At 43.5% G+C, this 26034-nt stretch overlaps 1 protein-coding gene across 1 annotated transcript in view; it reads left to right on the forward strand.

The window, feature by feature from the left end:
- The window catches only part of HMG20A (high mobility group 20A), a 66291-nt gene extending 44544 nt beyond the window's left edge, over positions 1–21747 (forward strand). Inside the window, exons 11-12 of the transcript XR_011740997.1 lie at positions 3067–3245; positions 21590–21747. The gene's annotated coding sequence lies outside the window, so the exon portion shown is untranslated. The remainder of the gene's footprint in view (positions 1–3066; positions 3246–21589) is intronic.
- Positions 21748–26034: the final 4287 nt, after the last annotated feature.

Here is a 26034-nt window from a genome sequence, read left to right on the forward strand (position 1 = left end):
CAGCAATTATATGTGTGGTTATGGATTCTCAATCTGTAGGGAAGCTGAAACTGGCTCTGCAGCTTTTCTGAGGCTCATCCAGTATCTCCAATCCTGCAATACAGCTTCACAGAGGAATCTGCATGGGGTTTCTCCTAAGAAAAATCAAAGAGGAACTCCTGCAATGCAATACAAGACTGAAAAAGCATACATTTCTTCAGCTAAAATAGCAATGCTCTTTCACATATAATGGGGTCACTGTTTCTCTGCCGAGTTTCTCATATCATTGATACTTACCAGCTGGGTTCCAATTTGATGATGAAATATCAGCCCTTTAAAATCCTAGCAATGAGAGAGTTTCAAATCGAAAAAATGTCAGTCCTGTCAGTTAAAGAAACACTTTTGTTACTTTCTGTCACTTCTGCTACTTTTTCTTAATGATAGGAACTCTGAATTTGATTCTGAAGTTCTCTAGTAGTAAATTCCCAAATCCAGTATTTTGTGGTCCAGGGCCATTGCTTTTTCACCTTGCAGGAGATCTGTGGAGAGGAAGGTGTCCTCAGGGTGAGGTGGGAGGGCTGAGCCTGGATCCAGATAATCTGGATTCTGTTCCCAGGCTCTGAGACAGGCTTTCTCTGTGTGACAGGTACTATTTCTGTCTCGTGGTCTGGTCAAAGCGCTAGCAAAAGATTCTTGGATACTTCAGTGATGGGGATGATAGCAAAACTGATGTAGACAGTTGGGCATGTCATTTGTTTTTTTCTGCTTCAGTTCTTCGTTGTGCAAATGAAAAGAGTAAACATTATCTGTTTAGACTGAGAGCTGCCTGGAAAAGGGGTTATGTTTTAGCCTGTGTGTCAGCAGTATGCAGGAAATACCACTGTGATCTGAATAGGAATCCATAGGGATTATTCTCTTACATCATCTACCTGCAATGATAGTTTGGGATATGTTTAAGAGGATTAGAGCTTGGAAATAGTAATTTCTTGTTGGCCTTTTTATTATTATTTAGAGTAGTCGTGCAATAACTTTTTTCTGTTTGAGATGTGCTGCCTAACATACTACAAATATTGCAGTGGAATCTTATTTTCATTATTCTTTCTCAAGCTCTGGCCTTAAAGAATGCAAGCAGTAATGATATCTATACAAGGAGGTGGCAAAGGTCTTGTGTAGTCTTCTGAAAAACAGCCCTTTTTTGATTGCATGGCACAGTAGTCAGAAAATGCATCAGGAACGTACAGTGGATAAAAGAGAATGAATGGCGTGACTGAGTGCAGGAACCAGAAACAACCTTTTGATTGGGCTTGTTCAGCTAGCCAGAAATTATCAATGCAATGAAAGTGTGAGGATTTTTATTTTTAATAACTTTTAGGTGTAAAGGTGTAGTCTGCCTGGACATATCCACACCAAAATAAAGTATTTTGATGTGTATATGCATTAATAAAATGAAATGATCTGATATTAGGGCTGTATAGATACTGATTTTATGTAATTTAACTGTATCAGTTTAGGAAGTGATTTTTAGCATACTAATGAGCCCTGTCTGGGTTATTGTCTACAGAGACTGCATAGTAAATAGTATTATTACAGAAAACTTATCAGGGTCCTAAATTCTTCACAATCTATATCTCTTCACTGAGCTACATAGCCTCTTCTGGATTTCAGTCTTGCTCCTCACTCAGGTCAGGGTGCAGTGTGTTTCCACTGCTTTTTTAGAGATTTAGAACAAACGACAGGGTCTAATGGGGAGGTATGAAGGAGACTGAGTGCTGGTTCAGCTAAGGAAGGAGTGGCACTGATAGGAAACTTTTAGTGCAATTAGGAGCTGGTTGTCATGCTGGGAGGATGGAGCTTTGTACAAAGAAAACTAGTTAGTCAAGATGACCTTTTTCCACCTTTTCTACACAAGGGGGAGGAAGTCACAGGTGAGCAGTCTTTTGTTCATTTGGTGTGAAATTGGGAGAAGAGAACAGGATAAAACAGATCAGCTTTAGGTTTCACTGGTAGATGTAGAGCTGGCTCAGTTGCTGCCCATGCGAGAAAGGTTCCCATCAGCTCCAGATCTCTCAAGAGACATTGTTTGAGCTTCTGTGATGAGAAGGTTCAGAGCTAGTGTCAGTCTGATGGTTCATTTGTTTAAATGTCTGGGTTTGGGAGGTATGTTCTCAGCAAAGGCTTCTAAATATAAAATAGTCTAATGAAGTTATCTTATGAATATTCACTTGTTGAATTTACATTTTGTTTTTCATCTCTGAGCTTCTAGAACAGAACTCTACACAGAGGACTGCCCTCCCATCTGTCAGAATAAACTCTGTGATGGAAAGATTTTGCAAAACTGAAACCTTATTGTTAAATATGTCCGTAGTTGTCTAGTTAGTGTCTTTCAGAACACTCTGAAGACCCAACCACTGTCACTTGCAAGCTCTAATAATCTAGAACTTGAGCAAAATTTTGATCTCCTGTGTAAGCTTGAATGTATTGATGGAAGTGGTGGAGGTGCAGATGCGATTTTGCCTTGAAAGACAAAGGCTATTTTGGTAGGTGTTCTTGAAGAACTTGGGAGAGAGCACACACATCTGACACATGCTTGTTGGGGATCTGGAGTGGATGATTTGGAACTACAGGAAGGAATGTCTGTTAGGTTCCAGGGTTATCCCTGGAGCTTGCAGAAATACCTGCCTTCTCTGTCTGGATGGGCTCACCGTGGTTCATGACCTCTTCTGAGAGCATCAGCTATTGCTGTCAGTCCTGTGCCTTTGTATACTCTATAATCATTCAAGAAAAAAATGAAATACATAAATAAGGGTAAACATTCTTCACCTACCCCCCTCCACCCCCAGTACTCTTGGATACTTGATTTATTCTGGGCAGAGGAGTTTTTGTACTGTTCTCATTTGATTTCTTTTTCAGCTCTATATCCTATCAATTTATTTCTGAATCTGGCTTCATATGGTGGCTAATGGAACAGAATTGATGGAATTTCTCAAAAAAACCAACCAAACAAAAAAACAACAAAAAAACCCAAAAGGCTTTTAGCTGGTAGATTCTGATTACAGCACCCCCCCCCCCCTTTTTTTTTTTTTCCAGAGGAGAAAAAAATCCCTCAAAGATCACGCTTTCTTCGTATCAGATGAATGTATATGCAATAATTTGCCAGCCTGATGGAGACAGAAGTTGAAATATGCTTGGAGCAGTTATATTCAACTGTATGTAAGTGCTGGCACTACCTGGAGCTTATTTCTCTCACCAGGTGATTTTTCTAGCAGGTAATCTTGCTGCTTCCTGCTGTAGGCTGTATTAAGGAAAATGTGTCAGAAAAATTGTCAAAATGGCTTTATATTAGAAGATTCCATTTTAGCTATGCCTGTGGGAGGAAATGCCTAGATATAGTTAAAAAGTTGTAGTTCTCAGGTTTGACGAGCTGGAGTTTTAGGGGCCAGTCTGTATGCCCAATTGCGGAAGCACTTGCGTTTACACATCCTACCCTCGGGTTCTCAAGGGAGATGGTTACTTTGATCTTGCTGCTTCTTCCCTGTGTGCAGTTAGTCAAGCAGAGATCGAGGACAGGAGGTGTTCCTAGTAGAGCTCTGCTTCCAGGAAAAAGGACCCACCACACCTATAAATGTTATTGTTAGAACTAACCAACTAAATTTCACATGTGTGGTAGGTTCTCAGTGACCAAACAGTGGGAAGGGGTTTTGGCTGTAGTTAAGGATCTGTGCTGCCATGATGTGACAAGGACTGCTTGTTGCATTGCCTGGGTCTAATCTGGTGGTGGGGTGGAATTACCTTATCCCTAACCATCGTCCTTCCAGATCTGCCTGTAAAGTCAGGCTGAGAAATCAGTGCTTAGGAGAACAAGGAGTCATCACAAATGCAGCTTCCACTCCAAGTGCCAGGAGCATATATAGATTTTTTTTTTTTTTTTCCTACAAAAAAAACCTCACAAACCAACCCTTCCTTCTGCATTAGTGAATCTACACTAACACTTAACAAGGGAACTCATTGCCTGACCCACAGCCATCTCCAGGAGGAGAGGGCAATACAATGAGTGAGTTGCTGTAACTGTCCCTGTGCTTCAGAACAACTCTTCATAATTACTTCCTCTTACTGTCCTAAAGACCAAACAGCCTCTCACTCCCAAGTTGGCCCATTTAGGCTCTCTGTTCATGGGGAACAATTCCCTGTTGCTCCCTACAGAGCCCAGTAAGTTATATCTCTGAAAATCCTTCCTGGTTTTGTTTGTTTGTTTGTTTTGTGGGTGTGTGTTTTGTTTTGGATTTTTAGGGAAAAAAAAAAAATCCTTTCTCCATCTCTCCCTTTCCTCCTGGTGCTTTGCACCTGGGCTGGCTGTATCTGTGAAGCTCCAAAGCCTGTAAGTGATGCTGTTTGCCTCTGAGTCAGAGAGGCTTTTAAATCTGGGTGTAAAATGAGACTCCTACAGCAGTAAACAGAGTGATCATATGCCTCCTTTGAAGTTACCATTTAAATAACCTCCAGGGCTTTAGTAATGCGGGAAGTGAGCAAGAGGAAATAATTCCCTCCTTCTCCCCCCTCCCACTCCCCTCTCCAAAGCAGGGAAAATGAAAATGAATTCCCTGGCAGAGGAGGGACACAGGTTTTCGAGGTATTGCAGAAAAGATGAACAGCTCTCACTTGCAGCTTAGTTAATGAGTCAGCTCATATTCATTCATGGGCGCAATTTATTAACCCATAAACACTGCAGATGATGGTGTTATCACTGTGATAAAGTAATTTTAATTTGTTATGTAATTTATTAAGGTAGATGCTGCATCAGAGGGAAGTCTGTGTCTGCTCATGTGTCCAGGTCCTGGCTTGGTGCTGGGAAGGAAAGAGAGGATCAGGGAAGCAAAAAGGAGGTGTCTTAGCAGGGCTATGGGAGCTGACCTGGTTGCAGACCATTGTTATTTTTCTGATGGTTCCCCACCCCTGCGGGTTGTTCCTGGTGCTGCTAATTCATGAAAAGGTGGACATGTGTTTTCAGGCTGCCAGCTCTTCATCTGAATGGATGCTTGGATTTTTGCTGAAGGCAGACAGACACACAGTAAAAGCACAAGTGAGCACATCTGACAGCACCAGAGGGGTGTTCAGCGATGTGCTGGGAAGGAGGTCATCCTGTGCTGAATGGGATACTGTAATGTTGGATGGCAGTGTTATGTGCTCTTGAGATTATAGCAGGACCATAGCTGTGGGCTGATGGCATATGGCTGCCAAATAGGAGCATAGTATAGCCTTCTGAGACCTTTGTAGTTAATATGTGCGGCAATGATATAATGGGACAGCTTTCTAGTGAGACAGCAGGTTTACCCAGGACTGGAAGGATTGGGAACTGGGGAGCCTGGAGAATTAACACTCTTACTTGCCTGGATGTTAGTTGTTTACCAGGTAGTTTAACTAGTCAATACCTAAATGAGTTCAGTCTTTTGTTAAGTGATTTATTAAATAGTAAGATTTATTCAAATAATTAAATAGACTTTATTAGTGTAGCATATTAACTGGAGAATGCCCTAAAGACATCTTAGTATGTGAAGCTTATAATGCTGCCCAAGGTTGGTTTCTCCTGGGATCAAAGATGCAGTGCGTGTGGATTGCTGTGTCTTCAGACTGCTCTTAATCAAGTGTTTGGGGCTTATCTTTCATAAGGAGAAATACGTACTTGCCTGGACATGTTACTAGCCAGTCCTTGACCTGACTGAAAATGTGGAGAGTTTCCAAGGCAATTATACCTACACTAATCATAATTTGCTCCTTAATCGTGGAGTATTCATCTCTGTCTGTGTTTATATTAAGTTGCTGAACAATTTGATTAGGTGCTTTGAATAAACTGTTTAATTATACCGTAGATATTCCTGATGCATACATCATTTTCGTTACCTATCACTGCCCATTGTTGTAGTGGAATAATGCTTAGAGACTACTATTAAAAATGGAGCTCCATTGTGCTGGATGTTGTACAGATGTAGTCAGCTGCAGTCTCTGTCCTGGAGAGGACAACAGCCCATTATACCACCCTTATAACAAAAGTGCCCAAAATAGTTCCATAGGTTCCATAGTGGGAAGGGCCTAGCAGACCTTTTAACACATGAAGGCAGCGGTGTTCCTGAATTCACCTTTGTCCACATTTTTCCAGCATTATACATGCTGTGGCTTGTTAGACAGGATTTTAGGAAACGATAATTTCAGGTGTACTTGGAACTGGTGACTTCTCCTTCCTCAATGAGTCCTCATGAGGGTGGAAGATTAGAGCCAGATTATCCTTTTTCATATCTGCAGCATGGATTTCTGTTTTCTCAAATGCATTCTATTGCAAGCTGAATTCTTTCCCAGCTTTTTTGTACTTCACAAGATTCCCTTGACCTTGTGCCAGTCAGTGATGAATTGTGCAAGTCCCCATTGAAAACACTGCAGAAGCCAGAGGAATGCCAGCCTTACTGTGTAGTACATTGTCAAAATATTTTAAGCTTAAGACTGGTGGATATGATTCTTCTATTTCAATCTGCTCCTTCAGATTATGAAGCTGCTAAAAGCTTCAGTTTGTCTCGATGCATCTGCTGCTTCCTGACCAAGGAATGGCATGGCCAGGACTGGGGGCTGTGGGGAGAAGGATGATATTCTGCGATAAATGTATCTGATGGTGTTTTATGTTCAGGAAGACTTTTAAAAACCTTCTACAGCAAATGATCAATCTGTTAGCATCTTGCACTCCTTTGACTTTGAGAAACAAGTTGTCTAAGACCATAGACCTGTAACACATGCAAAGTCACTTTTTGCTTATGCCTCTTTCTTGCCTTCACCTCTGCTGTGCTCTTACTGTGTTAGATTTGCTATAACTGCCGAGTATCATTCTGTAATATGTTGTTTATCGGATCTCTCTTTAATTCTGTAACGGTTTTTACAGTTTTGTGGCTATATGATTAAATCTGCAAAGCATTTATATGAAAAACTATAAAACAACATATTATTGTTATTTTTCATTTGCCCTGCGTTCAGTTTTCAGTGTCGAAGGCTCAATGAGCCAAATTCTGTGGTGATGGGAATCAGTGGTGATGTAGAGGTGACTGATTTGAATTTAATGGTATAAGAATATGAGGATTTCCTGTGTAAACTGGAAGGCTGGAAACATGCTCAAAGACATAGCTGGAAGAGCCAGTCTGTAAAACCTTTGAGATGATGAAAAGGCATAAGTACCAGGCTTCTTCTTGTCAGACTACTGTGATCTGTCACAGCACCAGTGGCAGAAGCAGGAGAGATGCAGAGGCTACAAAAGGCAACTCTTATTTCTGGAAATGGCTGGTGGGATTTAGAACTGGTTTTAGCTCACATGAAATTTTGGGACTGAGGCCAAGCACTATTTCTGGAATTTGAGGTTGACCCATGGCTAGGATTGAGGGCTTGAATTTGATTTCGTTTAAATCTGAGGCTGAACTTAGTTGACATCTACTGGTTGGATTCTAGGAAATCAAGAGAAGCTTCATTGACTGTGAAATTCAGTTTTCAAATACTGTTGAGAAATAAAATATATTTGAGCCATGTTGCAACAACAAAATGAGAACCCAAACTGATGACACTTACGCCTGACCTCAACACCCTCATTTCTCCTGCATTTTGGAATCTGAGGGGCTGGGGGACGGGGGCAGAGAAGAGATGATGATGTCTGGTAAATAGAAATTCAATTGGTTTAATATACAGACTATTTTGCTGCAGTCTAACTGAAGCCTCTTATTAAGAATCTGATGGCACTTCTAAACAGGGAGAGCTGCTCCCTTGGTGGGGGCAATCTCCAATCATACGCCAACATTGCTTTTGACGTATTTATGACTCCAATAAAATCTCCCATCTGGTATATTTTAAAATAAAATTGAAAATTTATCACTTTCCTTTACTTGGTTTGTCGTTCTCCCTGAGAGAAGATAGCCAGGCTGAGATTATTGCATCGGCAGCCTGTCAGCTGAGGTTAGGCTGAGGTGTGATTTAAATTTCAATACTTTCTGCATTACAGCTGTCTGGGGTGGGGAAATTACAAGGAGAAAAGCAGAGAGTCTGTTATTTTTATTCATTAGTCTCTCTTGATTTGTTTTGTTTTTCTTTTGGATAGTTCTACTCACCACATAAGGCACCTGGGGAAAAAAAAGATATTCCCTGTTTTTCTGGATTTCCACGTTTGCTTGGTCAGAAGCACTTGGGAGGGGATGAAGCAGAACCGGAATGTGTCTTCCCCTTTGCTCTCTACCATTAGGCTGGACTGTGGTAGCAGGAAGAGATCCTGCTCTGTATGAGGTACCATGCAAGTTTATAGCATTTGTAGAGCCTGTCTTAAAGAGACTGCATTTTTTTTTTGGTAGAGAAGATCTGAAGAAGCAGTGTTGATTCTGATTTCCCTGACGAAGGACCAAAGGAGATAAGTTGATGGCATTTTGTGTCACTTAATGTGGACAGCTGTGTGTAAGCAAATCTAGATGTCATCACAATAGAGAGAAATGGGCATTTCTGGAAGTAGAAGCAAACACGCTGTGGATGTGGCTGGCTCTTTCTAGGCCTTTATGATGAGTTTAGGTCAGGCACTTTTCAACAGTCTGCAACAGGTGAAATGAATCACCTGCCACAGGACTTCTTTGCGTGTCCATAGCTGAAGTGGGTCTGGAACTTGAAACTACTGAAGCTGAGTCTAGTGCTTTAGCTGTGGGCCAGGATCTGGCCCCCAGGGGATCACTGGGATTTCACATTTAGCGAGTAGTAGACAGAAACTGTGGAATAGGGGTGACATGTGAATAAGTGCTTTGTCGCAAAATTGTCTGCAAAGCTTTCTGAGTGGAAGGCTGTCTCCAGGCCTTAGGGGGCCCAGGCATGCAGCAGTGTGTTTTGCCTCATGCTTGTGATTAATGTTGGAGTCATGCTTGGCTGGCTGGTCTGGCATTGCCCACTGATGCGTTTGATTAGGTGCATTTGTTTCTGGTTAGATACTCAATCATCTGACTGTAAAAATTATCAGAGGTCTTATCTGGACAATATAGGTGAGTAAAATGCCTTTATTTTCCACCTTCTGCTTCATTGCTCAGGTTGTGCCTCGAGCTACAGTGGAGCTTGAGACTGATGCCTTCCGCTGTAGTTGTACAGGTAGTTGTATAGGTAGTAAGGTGGGAGGGCACAGTGGTGGTGAAGATGCCCATGTGAAGGTTGCAGTAGTTTACCCCCCGTAAGCTGGAATCGTGGGTCCCCCAGTTGGGGAAAGAATGAGACAAGCACAAATGAATCTCCAAATCATCTCTTGAGTGGTGCAGCAGCATGGCAGCCCTGACACAGCAGCCGATACAATTACAGGCTGGCTCTGGGGAGTTAGATCCAGCAATGCAGGTGCTTACTCTGGAAGAAGATGATACCTTACACATGGTTTATAACTATAGGTATTGAAACTACGTGGGGCCAGCTGGGACCTCAGACCCGCTGTTGTGTGTGCTGTGGTGTGCTCTGAACTACAGGGTGTAGTTCAGGCCGTTAGACTGAAGTGCAGCCTTCATTTAAGACATAAGAATTATCTTCTGTGGAGCACATATACAGCTTTTATGCATGAGTTGTGCATTTGGGTATTTGTGCAGTGTGTTTCTCATTTCTGAAGTGTGCATTTTGGGCTCCTTATTATGTGCAATGGGCTTTTGTTCTTCTGATATATATCTGTACAGGTGAACATATGGTTAAGGATCTGCCTGTGCGCATTTTAGCACAACATTAGTGTATGGATAAGTCTTTTGGGAATACTGTGTTTGTTTATGGGGTTGTGCTTTTACCAGCGTACATTTTGTACCTGTACAGTGCATATGTGTGTGTTGTTTCATTCAATTGTTTTCCTGTTTTCTTGACCAAACAATTAAGAGTGTTTTTTGAGTGTATCAGATATATTATTTCCTTTCACAGCAGTTGTACATTTGCTAATGCCGAATTTATTCTAAATGGATATACAGGTGCAGTGGCTGATTTGGTAGACCTAAATCTTTGTTACATAGAATGAATGGATGTTTTGTTTGCATGCTCAATGTATGTATATTCCCTCAGTACCCATGCTTGTTTGTTGTCTATAGAAACAAGAGGTGCTTTGCACTGAAATAACCTGTGCCTTCCTTAGGTGCTATAAAAGTGTGTTTGTGAAGGTGAGGATTATAGCATGTGTGTGCTCAGTGTGTAGTAAAAGTGTCTTTTATGTCTAAAAATCAGTGTGCTCAGTTTTATATTTGTGCAGTGTAAGCACATATTTTCCTGCACTTGCTGGTAGAGTTACAGAAGTATTGAGTCTTCATTTTGTTAAAATAACAGAAGAGTTGTCCACATATTTTCTAATTTTGTAAAATGTCCTCCAGCTTCCATGGTTTAAATTTCTAAGAGGCTGTCCAAGTGATATATGTCAAAATATCAGGAAGGATATTTAAGCAGTTATGTCAGTGGAATGGAACAAAGTCATGAGTTAATGTTTTTCTGATGTTATATAAAAGGGAAAATGGTGAAGAAGAACCGCAAGTAAAATACAAAGTGAACAAGATCAACCAAGGTAAAGTCAGGAGGTTTGTTCTTAAATTGCAGACAGCTACAGCAAAAGAATTCACATGACTATATTTCTATTTTATGCCTTCCTGTGATCATACCATCCTGTCCCAGATGTCACACCCTCTGGGGTCAGTCTCCAGGAACCAGGAAAGGTGATGTAGTCCTCCTAACCTTGTTGCTTCCTCTTGGATGTCCTGTCAGTTGCTTTGAAAGTGAGTCAAGGCCTTCATTATCTCACTATTTCTTTTCAATGACATTTTAAAAGACCTGACACTGAGTAGCAATGATTGAAGCGGCTGCTGCTTTTCTCTGTAATTATACAGTTTCCTTATTGGGACTGAAATTATTGCCCTGCAAGAGCACAACCTCTCTATTGCCACGCAAGCCAAACACAAACCTGCCTGGCTGCAACCAGCACCATTCCACGTATTCAGACATAGAAATTCTCTTCCTTGGCTGCTGGGCTGTGTGATGGAGTATGTGACCCAGATTGGAGCAGTGGAGCTGGAGGAAAGGTGGTAGGTGGCTGGACAGGAAAAGGGGAGAGAAGGAGCACAGTGAAAGAAGACAGGTTTGTCTTTTTTTCTGCATGTCTTTTAATGCTAACAGTAGTACAATGAAACAAGGGATTATGGTCCCTGACTTGTAATTAGTCCTCAAACAGCCTTTGCTATGGATTGTCCAACTGAGGGCCTTGTCTGTAGCCTGTGGTAGGAGTAAGAGAGCACAGCCAGGAGGACAAATGAACAAATATGGGAAAAATGAAGAGTGGGTTGAAGTCAGAGGAGTAAAATGATGGTTGAGGAAAACTCTCACTCAGTGGTGAAGTGTCTTCTGCAGTGTTTGCTTTTTAGAAGGTATTCAAGTATTATTTGAAGCTATTGCCAAGGCAAACTATATCTAGAGATACACAGAAACACAAAAACTGGGATCAGTTGAAGCTTCCTCAGCCTTTTAGCAAAAGGCAGGAATGTGCCAGGCATGGTGTGAAACACCAGAGGGAGCTGACAGAGATTCCTGGAGGTATTAATTTCCTAGCTGCTATTTTGTCATCAAATGCTGAAAAGTCAACAAATAACTAGCCTTGATGCTCAAGGACTGTCCTTCTGCAATCTGTCTAGTTCCTTGTCTCCACCTGAACTGTATCGCCTCCAGGAAAGATGCTGGACCGTCAGTGGATGTGCAAGGTGAGAGAAGGAGGGAAAGAACAGGAGGATTAGGCTGGAGGTTCAATGAAGTAAAGGACTCCCACACTCTGGGAGCTTGCAAGCTCTCTGTAATAAGGAAGGAGGCAAAAAGAGACCCTGTGTAGCCTCTGATGGATAAATCCCATCTCAGCCTACAGGGTGTCATGGAGCTCAGCTCGCACCCCAGCTGCCTGGCCCTCCCTACCCTCCACAGCACATGCTGCCTCTCCCCTGCCCCCTCTCCCTCCAGCTCCTTGTGATAGGCTTCATATCCTGGGACCCTGACACTGGAATGGCATTTTGGTCTGTCTGGAATTGTTTATAAGCACAGAGCTTTGATGCTGTCTCCAAGGCCTCTGGAGAGCTGGGAAGGGCTATTTTTCATGTGATGCTTTTGGAGAATGCTATGGGAAAAGGTCAAGGGACAGAGTGGGAACGAGTAGGTCACATACTCATTGGTTTAGGGCACCACGACAACATTGGTTCTTTAAGATCTCAGAGCCTGCTTTGTAAAAATAAGCACCTCTCACTGAGCTGCCTGGGAAAGAACAGGGGCACGCCTCCTGCAAGCGGATGTTCGCTGCGTTCCTCCGGGTTTGTTCTCTTGCTTTGGCAGTCGCTGCATCTCAGCGTCCCTGTGAACCAGACAGATCCCTCAAATAGCATGCAGCATTTTAAAAAGCCTCTTTGCTTACTGCTTTGGCCTTTATAATACAAGAAGCAGCTCTGTGAAAGCAGGGTTAGCCCTCTGCACCTGACACAGATGGTTGCTGTAGTGGGCTCTGGGAGCCGTGCTGCAGGATTCCTTAGTCCATCGCCATGTCACTGTGCTGTGTCTGTGGGCAAAAAGAGGTCAGGGCTGAACAGCTATTTGACCTTTGTTTTTTACATGTTATTTTTGCTCATTTAAATTGGGGGGTGAGGGGAGAGCAGTCTAACAAGGATTGTCCTTTTTCCTTTCTTCCTCCCTGATGCACACATACTACAGATAGCAGCCGGAGCGTGGGGAGAGTGTGAAGGAACAGGAAGCAGAGGGGTGAGGTGGCAAGTCATTTACATTGGAAATATAAGCTGAATGTGCATTTCCCTTCTCTACTGCCATCAATCACTCAGATTTCCTGTACACTATGGAATAGAAGAGTGGAGTTTGCTCGCTTCCCACTTCCCCCGGGAATGGAAACCCTCATTTGTTTCACTGTCTAGAAATGCTGATCACTCAAAACATTTATTGTTTCAGAGACACATGCAGTTCTGAAGCTGAACTTTTCAGCTTCCTCTTATCTGGTCTTCAGAAATGTCTTCAGCTGTCCTGCAGACCTGGAGAATTACTCTGCTGTTGTTCTAGCTCTGTTAGAGATGTAAAGGTGCTGCCACAGTAGTACAGAAAAGCCCACGGCCAGCTGAGCAGGTGCTTTACTGCAGAGCACTGCCTAAACCCCTCTGTTTTCCATCAAACCAGTTGCTTTAACTTGTTCATGTGACGTGGCACCTGATAGAGTGAGGTGATGTTTTCAGAGGTCCAAGTCCTGCTTGTCATTGGAAACCTTTTAGTGACTATTTTATGGGGCTAACAAATCTGTTGAGAGAAAATTATGGTGGGAATTACGTGGAATAGACACACCAGCATGTGTTTGCTGTTTATCTCTATTGGAAGGGATGGGGACAGTAGTAGAAACAGAGTGTGGGACTGGGAAGCAAATAGGAAAAGAAGAACAGAAATAGAAGGAAGGAGTAGGACAAACAGGGAAGTGAATGAAAAGTCTGTCTCTTTCTGTAGTAGAAATGAAAGAGGTATGGAAGAATTCAGATAGCCTTGCCTACTGAAGAGGCACAATAGAACAGGCCCAGCTGTGTGTTGGTTCAGCTTGTGATAATGCTAAGGTCTGGCATACTGCTGTAGTTTTCAGATGGTATCTGATCTCATTTAACAGCCTCTCATTAGCCAAATTCTGGTACTGCAGAAGAGGTGCTGACTTAATTCCTACATGTGGGCACTCAGGCTATGGACAATTTGGGACTCATGGATAAACAAAGGGATGGGGCACCATAAGACTCCTGTGTGACTTCAGCAGCCCTTGTTTGGTTATGGCATGGTGTCTGTGAGGCTGAGATCTGTCTGGGACTGGGATGTTGTTAGTATTTGGTTTAGTTGTTATAAAGAAGAGGCTGATGAGGCACCATGTCCTTGAAGCACAGTCGTGGCCAGGAAACTTCTCCTGGCTGTGGGGGCCTGGCACCCCATTCCCTGGGGTGTGAGCTCAGCAGCTTTTATCAGCTCAGCCCTTGTGGCTCTGGGCAATAACTCCCAGGGGAGAACTGTCCGGAGAACCCAAGGGCTGGAAGGAAATGCTGCTGATGACTCAATAGGCAGAGCTCTTCCCTCTGTTGATGTTGGAGCTGAGCCACACAGACACATCCCTCTGTAATTATCTACTAGTTACTTATAATTAATGTTTTGTAACCACCGACATTCTCGTTTGTTGTCCATGCATCCAGACATGCAAGGCCATACCATGCGATATTGTGCTGATGCTTACAACCACCAAGAAACAAGGAAGTGTTTGGCCCTAGAATGAGGCACATTTAGCCCATGTGTGCACATCTCAGGCATGTGCAGATGTCATGACTGTGCAGACAGATCGTGACCAGTGTTCATTGCTGTGTTCTGCTGCCCAGGAAAGGTTGCGTGTGGGATTGCATGCACATAAAAACCAAGAAAGATGCGTCATTAACCACTTGGTTCGAGACTGGTAAGAGGAGATGATGTGAGGTGTTAGTGGTTTGGTGTTCTGGGGTACTGTGGGATGGTTAAGTAGCATGGATGTGGGAAGGGATGAATTGGGATGACAAAACATCATGAGAGAAGGAGAAAAATCTCTGCTGTGGCCCATATTAAGCAAGAGAGACCCTTAGTGGTCACCCGGAGAACAGTGGTGTTGAGTTCAGTGCTGTGTGAAGGATTTGTTTTCCATTTGCTCATTTCAGGTATGAAGTCATGTAATAACTTTACCTCTAGAAATAAAGCAAGCTTTGTTTTCAAGTGGTTTAACTGCAGCGAATAGTTTCACTTTTTTTTTCTTTTTTCCCATTTCTTAATGATCCACTTTGAAATGGGGAGGTGTTTTGTAAAACTGACACATTTTCAATCCGTATTGATTGCCATATGATATTGGTGTATTTCATTGCAATTGCTGCCTTATTCTGAGAAGTTACTACTTCAAATCTTCTTGTAAATCTATTTTACCTTCTCCTGTGCTTATGTCCAGTCACACTGGCTACCTCTTCTCCCTTGCTTCCCAGCAGCCCAGTGTGCAAGTGTTACTGAATCTGGTGAATACCTTTAGCTGACCTGATTCTGCAACACCCTCATCCACCTGCCTAGCAAATGCCCATAAGATCTGCTTGCTGCTGTAGGAGTTTTTTCTGTGTAACTAATCTCTTAGCTGTGACGGGCAGTGAGGTCAGCCCGATGGGTGGGTTCTGGCTCTGCAGCAGTGATGCTGGCACACGAGCTGCCCGGTGCTTTTGGCCTGACAGCTGTTTGTGTGAACAGCCCTTCTAGAATTTCTTCAGGTACCAACCAGCAGCAGAAAAACCATCCCAGCTCCCATGCTGCTCATGAGTTTTGCGCACTGTGATTTTGGTGGCCGGACACTGCTGCCTTCCAGGGTGGAAATTGGAAAAGATGAGCCGGACATCTTGAGAGGTGGTTCATTGTTTGGTAAATCATATGGAGATGCGCAAAACAAGGATCATGATCTGATTCACCTTTGTGAAGAGTTTAGAGAGCTCAGCTGGGACGTGTTCTGAAAGAGCTATGTGTGTTACAGTGACACTGCCCTTTTCTGCCACCCCCAAACCCCAGCGAAGGCAGCACCACGGACCTGCCTCAGAACTCTGTCAGCAGGATTTCTACTGGTCTAGTAGGGAGCACAGCAATATAGTGCAGGGCTCTTCCTTGTTCTTCTGTCTCTTCCAGTGATGTTTGGCACTTGTACACAAGTTACCACAAAATAATTATTGCCATTGTTAGGTTGCTCTGTGCGTTCACTGAGTCAGCTTTTTCCTGCCTTCCACAAGTAGAGCTGACTGATCAAAACTAAAATGATCCTGCAAAAAATCTGAAAGCTGAGATTTCTTTTTGGCCCAGATTCTCTTCCGCGTGGTTTTTATTATTGGCTATCAGTGCTGTAAGTATTAAATTTTCTGAGGTCATGAGCTGTTACTGCTTCAAGAAAAAGTGCAAATGATGCTGCATACAAACAGGTGATGGATGTGGATGAACTGTGGAATCCCAAACAACTTGTCTGTAGATGGACAAAGGATTCCAGTAGAGACTAGACCTTGAAGTTGGTGTCTTGATCGTTGTTAGACATCTTCACAGAACATACAGCTCTTGTGTCTGTAGGAGACAATGTGTATAGAACAAGCAGCGGTTGTTTCTTTAAGGCCCCCCTCCACTGTTCCTCTCTTGATATTCTTGCTGACACAGATATTCCTCTCTTGCTCAATTTCTGTGCACCTGCTCATTTAAACTAGGCTGTGCAGGGTGTGCTCAAGCTGAGCTTGTGTATGATAACAGGAGCAGCACCCAAAAGCATATTCATAGGCTGAGAGGAATCATTAGTATGCAAAGTGAAGCATGACTTAAGCAGTTCCACAGGTGACCTACAGACATGAGTCACGAAATGAAGATGTGCCTTTAGTTAAAGGTCAAAATAACTGACATAGGAAATGGCAGGGGTATTTTAGAGAGGTGGTAGTCAAACAGGAGGTTTTCTTGTCAGATCTAGATATTCAGTCTGCCTGTGTATCATGATTATTGTCTTATATACTCAGTATGAACCTACCTATGTATGCTAAAGGCATTGCATTCAGCTTCAATATCACAGAAGACAAGCTGACTTGAAATGTGAATTACTACATTATGTTCTACTTGAGCTTCCAGGACAAGCTGTCTTCTCTCCATTCCCAATTTAACGTGAGTTAACTAACTCGGGTTAGTCAGCCTGCATTAGGAACACTTGTTTTCACTTTTAATTTTATTTTAAACCAATTTCCATGTAACCGGAAGGACTTAAAGATGCGCAGAAAGGCCTTTGTGGTGAAGTTTTAGGCAGCTGGAGTGTGCTGGGTGGGAACTGGTTAGAGGGAGCTGTGTAGGAAGCTGGCAAATGGATGGAGAAGCCTGAGAATGTTGGGGCAGCAATGTCCACAGAGTCTTTGCATACTTCAGCCTGTTGTAGTTGATGAAAAACATATTCACGTGAAGTGTTTCTCTGACAGCTTGTTGTGCTGTGCTGCACGGTCAGAAGGATAGGTGCAGATGAATTTCTATCCGACTCTTGAAACATAGATGTGATCCCTGGCAGGATCTTCTTTCTCCCAGCTTCCTGTGTAGCAGACCTCCCAAAATGCACCGCTTGGCACATTGCTAATAGCATTCTGTGTTCTTGGCTGTTCCCCACGCCTTAGGGGCTGTAGCACAGTCCCTAATCTTCCCCAGTGCGCTTATGCAAGCGGGGCTTAAGAGGCTTGGGCAAGACCAATGCGATTGAAGAACAAGCCGAAGTGCTCCCCAGGCCTTGTGAACTGACAAAATTACTGTGGCGAGGTTTGGAGTTATATTGTAGGGAAGGCAGGGTTCCTTGGAGTCTGGGTGGGGGTTAATCAATGTACATTCATCATTAATTTATGCATGTAAGGGAGTTTTGGAGTAGAGTTGTCATGCTGGTTTTGATAATGCTAACTCTATCCACCCTGCCAGCTGCTGCAATGTCGTGGTAGTTTGTGTTGCTGCATGCAGAATTACGGTGCTTTTGTGGGAATATTATGTTCCCTGAATAGAGCCCCACAGAGCAATTTGCTTCATCCTTACAAACCCATCCAAATAACTGGCAGTGCCTTACAAATACAAAACAATTGAGAAAATAAATGTATTATACTGTACATCTGTGACAAAACAATGCTTTCATGTGCAAAGAGAGAAATGTGTTTGTTTAACTTACGGTCTCCCGTTTGGAAATAAATGCATTCATTTAAATCAAAATGGGACGTTCTTCACTGTTACAGTATTTTGCATGCCAGATGTGAGAAATATGCTGCTTGAAGAGCACACTAAAAACTTGGAGTGGTTGATGTTACCAAAAGCATGCATGTGCTGGCTTATTCTAGGCGCTGCCTCTCTTCCTGCAGGGTGTCCTCTATGCCGGAGTGGGAATCTCCTGGCTTTGCATGTGAAGGATCTACATACAAAAGGTTTGGGAGTGTGCTGCTCTCTTGTGTGGCGGTCTGGTGTCCCCTGTGCACGCAGGAATGTCTACTTGTCACCTGGGTTGTGCTCAGAGGAGGGTGCAATCAGGTGTCACGCATGAGGATTTTGCATTGCCGTGAGCACGAGGCAGACGGATTCCCTGCGAGAGTTGTAGCAGTCCAAAAGATTTTTTATCATCTCCAGATTTTGTGTAAAGAAATGCTAGTTTCATTTATAGGCAGCAGTAGAAGCGTTAGACAGGGGAAACGTAATCAATAAAATACAAGTTGAGTGTTCCAATATTTAAAAAAAAAATGTTCCCCGTCTTGTAATTTTCATCCTTTTAAATGGTTGAGCTCTTGTAATGAAAGCCTGCTGCATTTCGGTTTACACATAAGCTTAACATCATCAAGCCAAGTTTGTTCTGGGAGTTAACATTTGCATTTTTGAAGGCTTCAGCCTAATCCAGAGCAAAACCAGATGAGAATATACTTTAATACAGCACATTACCAGCTGTCTGCTAGTAGGTGTGAGCATTCTCAAAAACTTGCTGAAATTTGATTTGAATAGTTTTCCAAGACTCTGCAAATTTAATTGAACAAAACTGCTGCGATCATTAGTAAGCATCATAGACTGGAATTCCACTATGACATATGATTATTAGAAGGAAAAACAGCAAGAAAAAAAAAATGTACTTCTGAGCTTTTCTAAACTGATTTTTTCATAATAATAATGATGTTCAGACCATCTTCTAGGCTCATTATTCTTCCGTAATTGAAATAACTGCTCATATTATAGATGAGAAGGAAAGAATTAGGAGTTTTAGCCCCCTCCTGATGTTGGCTGACACACACACAGTCATGTAATGGCATTTCTCATGTGTAGTATCAGGTCTGTACAAGCATGTGATTGTATTTGTCCTGTAGTAGCTGGAGGACCACAGGTGGCGAGAATCACAATTCAGCAAGTCTAGCATTAATAAATACTCTTTAGTTCAGTTTGAAAGCAAATGGGGAAGATGCAGACCATAATGAAGTGTTATATCCATCTTATTGCTATAGCCAGCCAGCCAGAGGACTTATGTTATAGCCAGCAGGAAACATACCACATTTCTGAAAGCCAGCACCTATGTATTGACTGATTGACCAACAGGGCTATGCAGGAAGGGGGTAGTTTGATCTAACTCTGTTTTTCCTCTGGATTGATTAATCAGATACTTCAAATAATTGCTGTAGTTGTGATTAATGTCAACTGCATAGCTAATTACCCAGGAGATTAAAATGACTTTCTTTTTTTTTTTTTAAAAACACAAACTATAAATGAGTTAATTATTTACTCTGCTCACCTCTCTAACCTTGTTGTGCTTGTAAATGAATAGAAATATTGATCTTGGAACTGATTTTGGTGTTACCCATCTTGCATCAGTTTAATTAGGGGTTTCAGTGTTAGTCTGTTTGCTCCTTCCAACTGATCACACCCTCTTTCTGCTTTGCTTTTGTATAACCCGTGAAAGTGGGGCTGGGAGGGACCGCTGGCCTATACCTGACCTCTGGGATCCACATCAGCACTGTTACTGCTCCACCTAAACCACTGCTGGCTCCTCGCAGTGGTGCCTTCTTGACCACATCTCTTGGTAGCAGACTCTACCACCCAGTGGCTGCTACTGTTAAAACAATCTTCTCTTTCCTCAGTGAGCTGTTCCCTTCGCTTCAAGTCACATCTTATTTTTCCATGTTCTCAGTCTGTGAGTACATTTTTCCCCACACATGTACAAACTACATTTTAATTACATCCCTGGTTGCTGTAGCGGATTTCTCCACAGTGACAATGCAATGTCAGCAGGCTACAGATTTGCTAATAGAGGTGCCTGCTGTGTTCACCACCGTGGGACAGATACCTTAATTGCCTTCCAAACTAGTTGGTTCAGCTAGGGCTTGTGTGCCCCATCACTCTTCCCCACCCAAACAACAGGTTTTTTAGCAAAATGTGGAGTTCCTTATCAAACTAGCGAAACAATGCCAATTTTAGGATCATTATCAAGACTGTACTGAAAGGCCAGCAACCCAGAAAGCTTGTCTGCTCTTACATTTGTGTGGATACAAGTAAAAGAAGTTTTAAGGGGAGCTGCTATTTGAGGTCATGTCAACTCCCTGTGATTTCATTTCCTTGCAAATTGGTTTCCAGAAAAAGGTTGGGTGTCTCAGCTTCTGGAAAGGCTCTTTCAGGCATTGCCAAGCTCAGGTCTTTGCCCAGCTCTAATAGACTCCCTCCTGTGTGTGGCCATCTGGATGCTTTGATGGAGCTATGTCTGCCTTGCTGGGAGACATGAACATCTCTTCTAGAGGCTCTGCTGGAAACTGCTGCCGTTTTGTGTTTACTCCACTACATCCTGATGCAGAGGAGACAGCCACGGTGTTCCTTCTATGTCAGGGAGTCTTTCTGTAGCACGCTGCTCTGTGTCTTACTTTTTCCCTTTGTTTTCAGTCCAAAGAGGGTACGAGTCAGCTGTCACATAGCTCATGGAGAGATAAAATAGTGCCTACTACATTTCCTTCTCTTGCTTTTGCCTGGAACTGAGGTTTTGGAAGGAAAATGTGAGAATGTGGCCAACAAACGGTATCTGTGCATCATGGGGCTTGTCTCAGCTCTTTGCCACACAAGCTGATGGCCTTTGGACAGGTTGGCCAGTGACTATCAGAAATAGCCTTTCAGAAATGCAGTACTAGCCCTCAAATCTTAAGCAATTTGTCGTGGTCATGTTAATGTAACCTTTTCCCTGCCATCAACGAGAGCTGGGAGATTATAATAGTGGCCAGTGCTTGGTCCAGTAGCATTTGGTCTGTTTGTATGGTCTTCTCATGTACTTGTCTGTTCCACAGCCTGCTTTGTGGCAGGCTCCATCCTGAGTCCCTGCCTGGACAGGAACGGTCCGAGTTGGTGCTGAGACATGCACTTTTTTTCCAGCAGGAGCCTCAGTTATATATGCAACCTCAGGGCTCTGTGGAGTTGGTACAGGCACAGCTGATGCTACAAAGATCTGATGCAAGATGCATTTTTACTACTGAGCTCAGTGGCTTGTAGCACTCAGTGCTGTCACTTCCTAAGTCCCGTGCTGAGTGCCGGGCTGGAGCTGGCAAAGTTTGCAGTGCCTGTGAACATGACTGGTGCCAGACTGGGTGTGCGAGGCCCATTGTGGGAGGGGCAGGTGATTGTGCTTTGATGACCCAGTTCTGATGTGTTCAATGTCAGGTGCCATCACAGAAACTTGGCTCAGTTGCTTGAAAGGTGAAATGTTTTCTTATAGCTTTTGAATGTGGCTGTATTTTATGGCAGCTGGAGAAAATAGCATTGAAAAATAATAGCAGCTTTTAAGTCCAATTTGTGTCAACATTCACTCCAGGCTACTAGAAGCTAATCAGTTTAAGTTCCTGCTTGGCAAATGAAATTCCTGTCTCACTGACCTCCCTCTGTAGCCCAATTCTCATAACTGCTACTTGCATTTCACTCTCTTCCTTTCTTCCTGATGTGTCTAGTCGAAGAAATGTGGTTGCTGATGTGTGGGGTCTGGTGTGTTTTTGAAGGTACCCACACTTGGGCCTCTCTCCCTTTTTTATAGGGTCTCTTTTGTAGGAGCAGAGGAGGAAAAAAAAAAGAAGGCAAAAGCTGGTGAAGCTTTAGCACCTGCCTTCAGCACAGTGCAGCTGATGAAAACCACCAGTCACTGCTCTCAGCAAGGTACCCGATTCCAGCCGTCATGCTTGGACCAAGACAGGTGGGTAGTGAGGATCCGTGGGGGAGCCATTACAGGCTATTCCGGGTGAACAGAAAAAGGAAAGAAGCAGAACTGCTTGTGAATAGAGAGAATCAGGAGAGCAGGAGTTAGATGGGCAGATGAAATAATGCTGTCTTTAACTGTGAATAAGTAACAACATCACAGGAGGCATTCAGGGCAGCAATTTTGGGAGGCTGAAATGAAGGTTAAAGATTACATTTAGGATTAAGAAAATCAGGACCCCTAAGGTATACTCAGTGAATGCTAAAGATAAAGGTGTAGGCAAAACCAGAAATGTCTGGAGTAATTTCTAGTAGTTAGAAATATTGTGTATGATACACTTTATCATCTTTTCTGTTAACACCACCTATGTGTATATCTATTGCCTGTACAGGTATTGTGTGCATTATACATATTATCAGTGGATTAGGTATCACAATTAAAAGCAGACTGATTCCTTGGATTTATGGAAATATTAGAAGTTGCTGTGCCAAGAGAAAGGTTTCCCCAGCAGCTCTTTACATCAGCTCCTACATGACAGCAGCTTACACGTGAGGCTTTTCTGTTGCTCTGAGTGACTGGCCCTGAATGCAGCCTTTGCTGAGACCATAGGCTTGACTGGAGCTCCTCCTGCCTTCCCTTGAACGTTCAGAGATAGTGCAGACTATGTTAGCACGCAATGCAGATGCTGGTGCATGAATAAAGTGGAAAAGGAAGAAAGGGCGAGCCTTTCTCATCCTTTTCAGAATGCAGAGTAAGGCATTAGCAGCCTCCAGAGGGAGTTTCTCTGCTCAGCTGGTCTCTAGGCATGGGGAACTGATGCCTCAGGGAATCTCTTGACGTATGAGCCCATTTTACTCAGTTCTGTCATGGTCCTTCAGAGGGCATTTGTTTCCCGTTTGGATCTAAAAGATTGGGTTTGCTGTATGCTAATTTTGTATGAGGACATCAAACCTTGCAGAGGAACCAATGCACCAGATCAAACTCCTTTCCAGCTCTGCTAGGAGCCTGTATAGCACTTTGCAGAGCCCAGGGCTGGTGTGGAATGTGGGGCTCAAGTAACAAACCTCCCTGTCAGGTTTGAGACAGACAGAGCAGCTGCAACTGCAGAGCCACATGTATGGCATTGGGACCAAATAACACAGTCATTCCTTCTCGCTTCTAAAGCATATCAGGTCTGCTACGTAAGGGTTGACTGAGTTGTTTTGTAACTCTCAGCAATAAAAATGTGTCCGCGATCACCCAAATAATGGAAAGAAAAGATGAGAGCATAAAATGATTATGCTGCTGAAAGAAAGGAAGACTAGCGGAGTCTAAGAGATGTGGGCAGGTGAGCAATGGGCCTTGTGAAGCAGAACGAAATGCATTATTATTTTTAATGGAAATTCAAAAAAGGCTTTGTACATGCGCTGGGCAGAGGACAAGTAGAGAAACTGCTAATTCTTATTCATAAAGATGGTGGGAGTGAAACTGGCTTTGTTCCACTGCTCAGGCAAATAGATGTGGCATCTGGAAAGAACTATCTGGCAAGGGATGGGAGGAACCTCACTTGGGGGCTGCACCTCACACCTCCCAGCTTTTCTTCCCATTTGTGCCACGAAAGTCCATCGTGCTGGTGGGAAGTTCTGGGTTCTCTGTGGAGGGAAGGGGATGTCTCAGAAACTTGAGATGCTAATGCCAGGCTTCTTGCTGCCCCTCTGGCTTGAGTCTCAAGCCTGGCCGCACTGCATGTTTTTTTCTGGCTTACTTAGTCCCTGAGCAACCTTTCTGGCCTAGACCATCCTCCATCTAGCATCTCACCAGTATGCTTGAGGCTTTCTGGCCTCAGAAAAATTCCTGCATGTGGGATTTACGATAAAAATAATAAGATCTCTGGAAACCGTGAGCTGAACCACTAATAACATTAGCTCTGAGAACAGGGGAGGAATTGCTGCATAGCAGTTTTGTCATCAGACTCCATCTGTATCGAGGTGTTCTCCTATGTAAGTAGGTTAACTATTTCTTCCAAGTTACAGGTAGCCAAAGCTACACTTTATGCTCATGAGTTACAGGGAAGGATCTCCTGTTGGTTCTAATACCACCACCAGGGAGCAGGTATCTTGAGATTTTCACAGTCCGAGGTCCTCTCTCTCCTTGTTTCTTCTGCATTGGGTACCTTAAGATCAGTTTGAAAGATGACAATAATCTGGCTAGGATATGAGATGGTGATTTTATACAGGACATTCCCATGGTGTTCAGTGCTTTTTATAAAAATAGCCCCTATCTCCTATTCCAGAAGCTGCTGGAGAATGTGGCACAGATTTAAATATATATAATTAAAAAAATATGTATTAGTCTGCCTTCATGGGGAGAGCGTTCCCAAGAAAAGCATTTGCTGAGAAGCAGCATTTAGTCTGCCTCAGGCAGAACTGGAAGTAATTAAACATCCTAGTGAAGCACTGATAGAAGCTCATCTCTCAGGTAAAAAGAGTCTCAAACCTGAGAATAAATGGTTCCAAGGGTGGGTGATTGGTGGTGAAATTTTGCTATGAGCTGAAGGCACTGGAGGTAGTTTTATCTTCTTACTGGCTTGATGCAGGGGAGAAGTGGAACTGGGGGGGGACCTGGAGAGTGTGCTGTGGTGTGCTGCAGCAATGCCCTGTGCCTAGCATGGGCTGGTTGTGCTGGGTGTGATGGAAGCTGTGCTAACCCCCTCTTGGATTTGCAGGTAAGAAAGCTCGGACGTGGGATCCTCAAGGCAGTGAGTTATTCAGATGACCAGCAAAGAGTTAAGGAGTCAGAGAAATACTACACATCATCTGGAAAGAGGGTGATGTTGGCAGGAAAGGGCTGCCCTAGCCTTTGCACAACTCCCCAGTTTGAACAACAGTCTGACTGGTTAAAGCAAGGTCAGTGCCATGGGATGGGGGAAGGGGTGTGAGACTAAATATTTGAGAGGAGGAGGAAGGAGATGTGAGGTCTATGGCCAGAGCTGGAGCAGAAATCCGGAGACGGGCCAGTGCTGTGGGGTTTGAGGCCAGAAATACCGGGAGTTTCAACAGAAGAAGCAGACAGCTGAAGGGAGCGACGTAGAAGGATGCAGCTGGACCGAGCCTGTAGTTCTGCACATCAGATCTGGGGTCAAATGCAGCTCTTTGATATCATGCAGTTCAGTTTCAGGGGCTAGTATGTGACTGTGAAAATGAGAGAGCAAATACAGACTTGAAAAACAAATCTAATGCCAATTTAGCTTTTGTGCTGTAGTTTCTCTCTGCATCAGATACTCATTTACAAGGAAGGATGCATGCATTTCTCCTGTTTTTGTGAAGGCCTTAGCCCTAGTGGTGGGGAGCTGGGGAGTGAAATTTTGAAGTATGAATGCCATACAATAGCAAAGCACAGATTCTCCAGGGGCAGGCACAGCACCTGCCCAAGGTAGGTTGGCTAAGGGAATAATGGTCTGTGGCAGTTTTTAATATAAAATGGTGAGGGGGTTGGTATTTCTGGTGGATTTAACCATCCTGGATGCAAAATCTTTTCTAGGAAAGCTTTTCCTAGCTTTCCTAGCCTGAAGTCATGCCACATGTTGTGAAGATGCTGAGGACACCTGAATCACTATGTAACTTCTCTGCACAGCTGCCTCCCAGCCAGGTGATACAGAGGCAGGGTAGGACCTGAGGAGAAATAGATAACAAATAATGTGTCTCAGAGTGCATACAGTTACTTCTGTTGAGTCCTCTTTTACTGAGAGCTACATGTGCCAAGGTGGCTGGACAGTCTGTTGGGCTACACAGTCTCATTCTGGTGCAGACAAATTTTCCCTGTTGGTGCCTGTGTAGCCTTAGATACTGGGCATTCAGCCTGAGCTTCATCTGGTGTTTCAAGGGACAGTCTGAACAGTGCCAGGGTCTTCATGAGAGAAGCGCTGTGCCCTGGTATGAAAATAGGAGTGTTTGCTTTTCACAGACAGCTCAAGCTGGATCTCAAGATGACAGAACCAGGCTCACTTCCCCTACAAGCTCACCAGCATTAAGCATTTTCCTCTCAACAGCCAGTGCCCAAGGTCTGATTTCTATGCATGGCCTGTAGGGGTGGGGGAAGCAAGAACAAAAAGAGAAAGCAGTTCTAGGATTTGTTTTCTCAATGGCAGTTCATTCTAATCCTTTGTTCATGTGCTTGTGGAGTGCAGGAATGGAGGGGATGCCACTGCTTCATTCAGTGCTCCAGAAGACTAATGGACCTTGACAACTGCAGCACGACATGGAAACTATTAAAAAGGGAGGACTGATTAAAGCCCCGACCATCCCAGC

Source organism: Patagioenas fasciata, chromosome 12, assembly GCF_037038585.1.
Source record: "Patagioenas fasciata isolate bPatFas1 chromosome 12, bPatFas1.hap1, whole genome shotgun sequence".
NCBI classification, from domain to species: Eukaryota; Metazoa; Chordata; class Aves; order Columbiformes; family Columbidae; genus Patagioenas; species Patagioenas fasciata.